This window comes from Carlito syrichta, unplaced genomic scaffold, assembly GCF_000164805.1.
Source record: "Carlito syrichta isolate Samal-C Ts95f unplaced genomic scaffold, Tarsius_syrichta-2.0.1 Scaffold180756, whole genome shotgun sequence".
NCBI classification, from domain to species: domain Eukaryota; kingdom Metazoa; phylum Chordata; class Mammalia; order Primates; family Tarsiidae; genus Carlito; species Carlito syrichta.
Genome location: NW_007124852.1, coordinates 17,980 through 27,544, shown reverse-complemented (window position 1 = coordinate 27,544; position 9,565 = coordinate 17,980). Strand labels below are relative to the sequence as shown.

The 9,565-nt window shown below is 36.8% G+C and overlaps 1 pseudogene; it reads right to left on the bottom strand.

Moving 5' to 3' along the window:
• Positions 1 to 279: 279 nt before the first annotated feature.
• Positions 280 to 2,105, bottom strand: LOC103252918 (annotated as a pseudogene).
• Positions 2,106 to 9,565: the final 7,460 nt, after the last annotated feature.

Genomic DNA, 9,565 nt, shown 5'->3' with positions numbered 1-9,565 from the left:
TGATAATTGCCATTCTGACTGGAGTTAGGTGGTATCTCAGTGTGGTTTTGATTTGCATCTCCCTGATGATTAGTGAGGTTGAGCATTTCTATCCAGAACTTTAATATCCTTTTAAAAAGATTTAGCATTTCGGCTCTTTGGGGGAAGACAGGGAAGTTCAAACAAACAACTCAGACCATCTTAAATTTTATAGAGATAATTGACTTTATGACACACCTTGTTTCAACTTAGATGTGAAATCTGATGAACATGTTAATGAAAACATTGCAATCCACACGTCTACGGAAAGTCATCTTTCTTGACGTAAAAGTTTGTGTAGCTCAAGGAGCATCCACCATAGCAGCCATTCTGCGAGCCAGGTCTTGACACCGTGCTCCACTTCTGATTGGTACATTCTCTTTCAACCTGATTTGGTTTGGTTTCTTCAGGAGTTATATTTAGTACATTGACTGACCTATGTTCAGATACACAGGAACGTGGTTGGCAAAACTCTGAAGTAGAAGGTGAAGCCGGAAGAGATTTAGTAAGTTTAGATGTACAAACTGGAAACCCACTGGACACACCGTCAGGCTTCTTCTGCCGTTGCCTCAAGTGCACTATAAGATTTTCCCGATCAGAACTTCCTGACAAAGCACTGAAAATTTTCACATTTTCTGAGTTCTGGTGGTCAAAGGTAGTCATATTTAAAAACAGTTGCTTTAACCAACTGTCTCTTTCTTCTTCAAATGCCTTTCTCTCCAACCCTAGGCGAATAGCAGCCTCTGTAAAGCTTCGTCTTTCTCTCTCAAAATTCCTTTTTTGCTCTTTAAAAAGGGACCATTCTTCTTTGAGGCATTCCTTTGCTTTCAACAAATAACACTCTTGTAATAGTGAAGTACCATCATCACATGCAGCAGCAAGCTGCTGATGTAAAAGTTGCTGCTGAGTTTTAATCATTTCTTTACATTGCTGAATTTCTAACTCAAGTTTTTCGATTTCTTGTTCATGATCTTGTCGTGAAGTTACATCTTCATCATTAAAACCTTCTAAGTGTGCCTTTGAAACTTGGTTGTCAGGTTTTTCTACGTGACTTTTCAAAATCCTCCACTGTTTTCTGATGCTGTTTGTGAGCTGCTCTCTCACAGTTTCATAGGAAAGGTCCCACATACTCTCTCTGCTCAGTTCCCCAGCATCTTCTTGAACATCAGAGATAACAGTTCCCATACTATCATCCGCTCTTTCTCTGGGTTTCTTATTTTGGGAAGAAAGAAGAGAAATCATTTCCTTTTTCATTTGCTGAAGAACCTTCTTAAGTTCAACATTTTCCATTAGGATTTGTTTCTGACGGCATTCATAATCATTCAAGAGAATTTTATACATTTCATCTTCATTCCTGGCTTCCATTTTACCAGTCTTCCAGAAGCCTCTCTTGCCATCAGCTCTCCCCACATAATTCAAAACGTCCATGGCTATATTTTTATCTTTCTTGTTCATAACAAGCTGATGTAGACGGTCCTTCAGTTTATTATATTCATGCTCTTTTCTCTTCATATCATGATTATACTGAGTAGCCCGACTGACAATTATGTTTTGCAATTTTTGTAGCTCATCTTTCTCATTTTTCAGAAGCTGATGCAAACTCCTGTTTTTGCCTTGCAATTGTCTGTCTCTTTCCTGAAGCCCAATCATTTCCCTCCTGGAGGTTTCCAGTTGTTCCTTTATTTTTGTGCAACCGTTCTGTAGATGGTCCATGTCACTTCCTAGTTTCAAATTCTGTGTATCCACGTTTTCCTGAGCTAGAAGGTACAAGTAACTCATAAATACAATTTAAAACAGCTATTATATTTAATTCTCTCTTTGCCTCTTTACCTTTGTCTTCTTCATATAATAAAGGAAAACCAAAAGCCATAAATTCCTAATCAAGGTATGAAATACTTTGTTCAGTATTCTCTTCTTTGCAGAAGGCACTGAAAAAACTGTGCACATCTTTTGATAAAGATATTGAAGAACATAGCACTTGCTGTGAGTATAAGCTTGATCAAGACCTCTTTGTTTCTGAGGTATATTGAGAGATAGTTTTGCTTTCTGAAGACAGGCCTGGATCTGTAAGTCATCCAATCTCCCATAATAATCTCTAAACCAGGATACCTGAGGGGCCAGTTAAGTCTAGCTGCTGTCACTCTTCTATGTAGGCATCTCCTTCCACATCCTCTTCCTCCTCTAGGCACCGCCGGGTCAGGGGTCGCCCACACCCTGCAACAGCCCCAACGGCCTTGTTATCTCCCTCTGCCAAGCAGGATGCAGAGCCAGGTGCTGGTGCTAACCTCTGTGACAGCGCTAACCTCTGTGACGCCGCTACCAGGTCCCCGGCCCCGCCCACCCCCCTGCCCGGCACGTCACAATCCCTGCTGTAGGGCTAGGCTGCTCATCGTCACACCCCCGGCTCAGAATGAATATTTTTAAAACATGAATTATATGCTATTTCAAATCAAATCACCTTACTAGTAAAGACAATTATAGATTGAAGGTAAAAGAGTAGAAAAAGATATTGTATGCAAATCGAAACCAAAGGTGAGCAGGAGTAGCTATACTTATATAAGATAAAATAGACCTTATTTTACTTTATTATTTATGTATTTATTTTTAGATTCAGGGGGTACATGGGCAGGTTGGTTACATGGGCATATTGCATGACAGTGAGGTTTGGGTTTTTTTGGGGTGGGGGATGGAGTCAAAAATCTCACTCTGTCGCCCAAGCAGAAGGGCAGTGGCATGCTCACGGCCACCCCAACGTCTACCTGCTGGGTTCAGGCGATCCTTCAGCCTCAGCCTTCCAAGTAGCTGGCACTACAGGCGTGGGCTACCATGCTCGGCTAATTTTTTGATTTATTGTAGAGACGTCTGGCCAAGTGGCCCAGGCTGGTCTCAGACAATCCTCTCCACTCGACCTCCCAAAGTGCTGGGATTACAGGGTTAAGCCACCATGCCCGGCTGAAGTTTGGTTTTTTATTGAACTTGTCTCCTAAATAGTGAGCATAGCAACCAAAAGGAAGTTTTATAGCACCTGCCCTCTTCCCTCCCTCCCCTCGGGTAAAATGATGCCCCAACTGTACTTTTTGTCCTTTGTACTTTGGCTACGTGGGCTTTTCTTTTTGTTTCCTTGAGAATTTTAGATTTTTTTTTTCTTTCTGATTCTTTGAAAAATGACGTTGGTAATTTGATAGGGATTATGTTGAATCTGTAGATTGCTTTGGGTAATATGGATATTTTAATGACATTGATTCTTCCAGTCCATGAATATAGAGTGTTTTTCCATTTGTTTGTGTCATTGTTTCTTTCAAGAGTATTTTGTAGTTCACATTGCAGAGGTCTTTCACCTCCTTGGATAGATGTATTCCCAAGTATATTGTGTGTGGGGGGAGTGTGTGTGTGTGTGTGTGTGTGTGTGTGTGTGTGTGTGTGTGTGACAGAGAGAAAGAGAGAGTTTGTGTATCTATTGTAAATGGAATTACATTCTTGATTTGGCTTTCAGCCTGAACCTCGTTGGTATACTAGTAATTTTTGAACACTGATTTTGTATCCTGCAATTTTACTAGGTCACTTATCAAGTCTAGAAGTCTTTTAGCAGAATCTTTAGGGTTTTCTAGAAAAGAGGATCATATCATCTGTGAAATGTGACATTTTGACTTTCTCCCTTCCTATTTGGATACCTTTTTATTTATTTATCTTGTCTGATTGCTCTGGCTAGGACTTCTAGTACTATGTTAAATAGGAGTAGTGAGAGTGGACGGACATCTTTGTCTTATTCCAGTTCTTATGGAGAATGCTTCTAACTTTTGCCCATTGAACTATGAAGTTGGTTGTGGGTTTCTCACAAATGGCTTTGACTTCAGTTTAGGAAGAAGTTCTACTGTGAGTAAGATGCTACCAAACAATGTCACATGCTACAGAGAAATCATTTGTGAAAAAAGAGTCAATCAATGCAGCAAATTCTATTTTTATCTTAAGAAATTGCCAAAGCCACTCCAAGCTTCAACAACCACCAACACAGAGGCAAGAATTTCCACCAGAAAAAATTAAAACTGCTAAAGGCTCAGATGATCTTTAGTGTTTTTAGCAACAGTGTTTTTAATAAAGGTAAATACTTTTGTTTAGACATAAAGATTTTCAGTGTTAAGAAAAGAATGTATCCAATCACCTCAATTATTAAATACAGTGTATACCTTTAAAAACTTTGGCCAACTCAATGAGACATAATAAAAGACACAAAAGCTTTAATCGTTGGAAAATGGGAGATACAATTCTCAGTATTTGTTCACTGCCTACCTAAAAAAACAGTGAGACTCCACTGAAAATGTAATAGAACTCTTAAGATGGTTTAATAAGGTGGCCTCAAATTAAATATATGAAGTAATTTTTTTCTATCAGAAATAACTAGATAGAAAGTCAGCTATAAAATACATTTATTTCAAGTAGCAAGAGAAAACATGTTGCAATTAGATGTAAATAACTTCAAGTCACAGATGTCAAAGCAAATGTGACTCTGTCTGGTTCTCTCCTCTGAAACTAGCTAAAAACAATGAAGAGAATAAAGGATTTTTTAAAACTACATCCTCAATGAAACTAAAAAAGCAAACAAAATTGCAAGTCACAATCTATGAATAAGGATGTTCAATGCAGAGAAAATTTGTCCTAGTTAAATGAGGAAACCAAGAGCAGATCTTTAGTCTCAGCAGACTTTTGGTAACTTAGAAGGTTCTTTAAAAGGGATACATGTTCTTAGGGACTATTCCAATAGTTTCTTAAAGATTTATCCTGAGCTTCCTTAAAACTATAGAATACCAAAGGAATAAGGGCTAAATGAGGAAATACACACACATGTAATCCATCAAAGTTTGAGGTGAAGGAGATGGTCATTGGCAGTCAGGTCTGCAATAGAATTACATACACACAAAAAAACCCTGAAACATACAGGCTTCATTTCTAAACAGTCAGTCTTCTAAAGGTTTTCAACTAGATGTTGTGAAGCCCACCACCCTCCAGAACAAGTCTTCTCTACTTCAGCACTGTTGATATTTTGGACCACATAATTCCTTGTTTTGGGAACCTATTTACAAATTGCAGAATGTTTAGCAGCATTCCTGGCTTCTTCAGTTGTGACCACCTAAAATCTAGTGACAAATGCCCTTGTATTACTCAGAGTTCTCCAGAGAGATAGAATCAATAGAATATAGATATAGATATAAATCTACATCTATAGGGTCTATATCTATAATCTATATATCTATATATTTATCTCTCCATATATAATATCTGTATAGTCTCAGACATAAATAAAAGAGGACAAAAGAGAAAATGAGAACAACAACAACAATGTAAAATGAGTAATAGTGAGCATTAAATCTGCTTAAATATAAAATAAAAGATACCAGACATAGTGGTTCATGCCCGTAATCCCAGCACATTGGCAGACTGAGGTAAGAGGATTGCTTGAGCCCAGGAGTTCAAGGCCAGCTTGGGCAACATAGCAAGACCTGTCTCTACAAAAAACATTAAAAAACTAGTCAGAAGAGGAATTGGTTGTCAGTTCCAATTTCTATAAGGGTGTCTCCTGCATTTTCTAAGATTCTTATAATTTGAGGTTTTACATAATTCCTACTCAGAAACCTAAAGGCCAATACCTTAAGAAATAAGATAGACAAGTGGTACGTCATAAACTAAAAAGCTTCTGCAAAGCAAAACAAGCCATCAAGAGAGCAGGGAGACAGCCCACAGAATGGGAAAAAATATTTCCCAACTGTATATCTGACAAGGCCTAACATCTAGGATCTACAAGGAACTCAAACACGCCAAAAGGAAAAAAAAAAAAAAACAGTTCCATAAGAAGTGGGCAAAAGACATGAATAGACACTTCTCAAAAGAAGATATATGGGCAGCCAACAGACACATGCAAAAGTGCTCAGCCTCACTCATTCTCAGAGAAATGCAAATCAAAACCACGCTGAGATACCACCTAACCCCAGTAAGAATGGCTGTCATTAATAAAACAAAGGGCAACAGATGCTGGCGAGAATGCAGAGAAAAAGGAAATCTTCCACACTGCTGATGGGAATGCAAACTAGTGCAACCTCTCTGGAAGGCAATGTGGCAATTTCTGAAAGAACTAAAAATTGACCTTCCATATGACCCAGCAATTCACCTATTGGAAATATACCCAGAGGAACTCAAATCATTCTACAAAAAAGATACCTGCACATGTATGCTTGTTGTAGCTCTCTTCACAATAGCAAAAACATGGAACCAACCGTGTTGCCCATCAAAACTGAACTGGATAAAAAAAATGTGGTATATATACATGGTGGAATATTATGCAGTCATAAAGAAGGACAAACATATGCACTTCACAGCAACTTGGATAGATTTGGAATCGATCATACACAGTGATCTCTCACAGAAAGAAAGAAAAGAGTACCATATGTTCTCACTCATAAGTGGACCTTGAACAATTAAAATACTATAGAAAGGGATTGGCAGTAATGGAAAACTGTCAGGGGAGGAGATGGGATAGGCAGTTGAGGGAAACTGCTAGGGAAGGGAGGGGCATACCTCATCAACAAAGGTACCTGCATAATCAATGTTTGTATACCTAATCCTGAATTGTGCCCCACATCTTTATAATAATAAAACTTTTTTTAAACTTTGAGCAATATATTTAACAAGAATTTGGTATAATTGACATATATAAATCTCACACAAATCAGTCAGAATATATGAAGTCTTTTCAAGCTTAAAAGGGTTATATACAAAGAGGACTGTGGCCACATTGAACTTATCTCAAGAAGTACCAAAAACACATATACAGAACAGAATCTATGGCAACAATGCAGTGGAAATTTAAAGCAATAAAACAAGAGAGACAAGTTGCATCCATGATTTGAAAATAAGTCACTATACAAAAAATTATATATGTTTATATATGATTTTATTTTTAAATATATACAATGGATAAAATATATATATCTATGCATATAAATATTTATATGTATAAATATAAAATTTTAGACTAAGAATATTTTATATATATATAAATGAATGAATCAAAAAAGACATTAAAATGGAAATTTGAAAATAGTAAAACTGAAAAACAACAAAAGCACTATGACTCATAACTCAGGATATTCAGCTAAGACAGTATGTAACCAATAAATGTACAGCCTGATATGCAGACATTAGAAAAGAACACATATGTAAAATTATAAAAAATATTAAAAAGAAGAAGAAATGTAAATAAGTTAGAAAAAATAAAATAATAATAATCTAGAGAAAATTAATGAAATAGAAAATAAAGAAACAATACAAAGTATTAACAAATCAAAGACTATGGAAAGATTAGTAAAAGATAAAAACAACATTGCAATTATGGTTACCAAAAAGAAAGAGACAAAGGAAAACGATGCTAACAAGAAAATAAATGAAAAGACTTAACTAGAGATACACTGAAGACTAAAAAATTCATGCACTTAAACCATGACTAACTTGAGAGAAAGAAATTTGAAAACACAAAAAATGAATTTTCTGAAAACAAATTAATCATAACCGACTTAAAAAGTAATAAAAAACTTGAATTCATCTGTACAACCAATAAAGAAATTGAATAAAAGCTTTGAAATCTACACACAAAATCACCATGTTTAGACAATTTCACAGACAATTTATATTTAAATTTCACAGACAAATATTTCCTTTCTCATGTGTTTAAAAAAAAACAGATAAGCTTTACATATACAAATTGTTTTAGAGCAGTGTTTTTCAAACCTGGTGTCACATTGTAATTGTCTAGGGAGTGAAATGAACTAGATATTTGTGCTCTCTTAACATTTATATGTTGAAACCTAGCCCTCAGTGTTAATAGTTTCTGGGACATTTGACAGATGATTAGGTCATAAGTTCTGAACCCTCATGAATGTAATATTGTCCTTAAAAAAGGAACCCAGTTAGCTTTCTGCTTTTCACCATGTAAGTATACAACCAGAAGTCAGCAGTTCACAACTATACAGGACCCTCACCAGACCTGAATATGCTGACACCCTGAGCTTGGACTTCTAGCTTTCCGAACTGTGAGAAATAAATTTCTATTGTTTATGAGGCACTCAGTCTATGGTACTCTGTCGTGGCAGCCTGAATTGACTAAAGTAAAAAGCATTTAAAAATATTGACACCGGTTGGGGGCGGTGGCACATGCCTATAATTCCCAGCACTTTGGGAGGCCAAGGTGAGAGGATTGCCTGAGCCCATGGGTTCAAGACCAGCCTGGGCAACTTGGTGACACTTGATCTCTAAAATAAATTTAAAAGTTAGCCAAGTGTGGTGGCTCACATTGGTGGTCCCAACTACTTGGAAGGCTGAGGCAGAAGGATCACCAGAGCCCAGCAGGTCAAGGCTATGGTGGCCGTAAGCACGCCACTACACTCCAGCCTGGGCAACAAAATAAGACTCCAACTCAAAAAAAAAAAAAAAATTGACACCTAGATCTAACTCTAGAGATTCTGATTTATTTGATTTGATTGGGCTGAGGAGACCCTAAGCAAACCTAATATGCATCAGAGAAACACTGAACCAGTGAATTCTTTTTATTTTTTTATTTTATGGGAGCAGTCATTTTTAAAAAATATTTTAAGCCGGGCTCGGTGGCTCAGCCTGTAATCCCAGCGCTTTGGGAGGCTGAGGTGAGTGGATTGCCTGAACCCGCGGGTTCAAGACCCACCTGGGCAACTTGGCAGGACCTCATCTCTACAATAAATCAAAAAATTAGCCGAACATGGTAGCACGTGCCTGTAGTTCCAGCTACTTGGAAGGCTGAAGTGGAAGGATCGCCGGAGCCCAGCAGGTCGAGGCTGTGGTGGCCGGGAGCGGCCACTACACTCCATCCAGTCTGGGTGACAGAGTGAGACTCCAAATCAAAAAAAAAATTTTAATCAAGTAAAGCTCCCCAAGTTATTTTTTGAGGCAAATATATACCTGATACAAAATCTCCACTTAGATACTACAAGAATAAAAAAATAGCATAGGGTAATATCATTTATGGTACAGATGCAAAAATTTTAAATAACATATTAGGAAACTAAATCAAGCATGCAATAAAAAATGCATAATGACAATATGTAACTTCACTCAGAAATGCAAAGTCCATTTAATATTAAAAGTGTATTACTATAAATAATAATTTTAACAGATTTAGAGGAAGTAGCAAATAATAATGTGAATACAGAAATTTCTATAGAAATTCCAAAGCCCACTGATGAGTGAAACAACTTTTAGCTCACTACAAACTTGAAATTTTCCTTAACCTAATGAAAAGCTACCAATCTCAAACCATTAGCAGATGTCTTACTTATTGGTAAAATACTCAGAATACAATATTTCTTTTAAAGTCCAGAAAATGACAATGGACCACTATTGCTGCTTCTATTAAGCACATAGTAGAGGTCCCAATTGGTAAAAAAAAAAAAAAGAAAGAAAGAAAGAAAGAAAGAAAGAAAGAAAGAAAGAAAGAAAGAAAGAAAGAAAGAAAAGGAAAATAAATTAA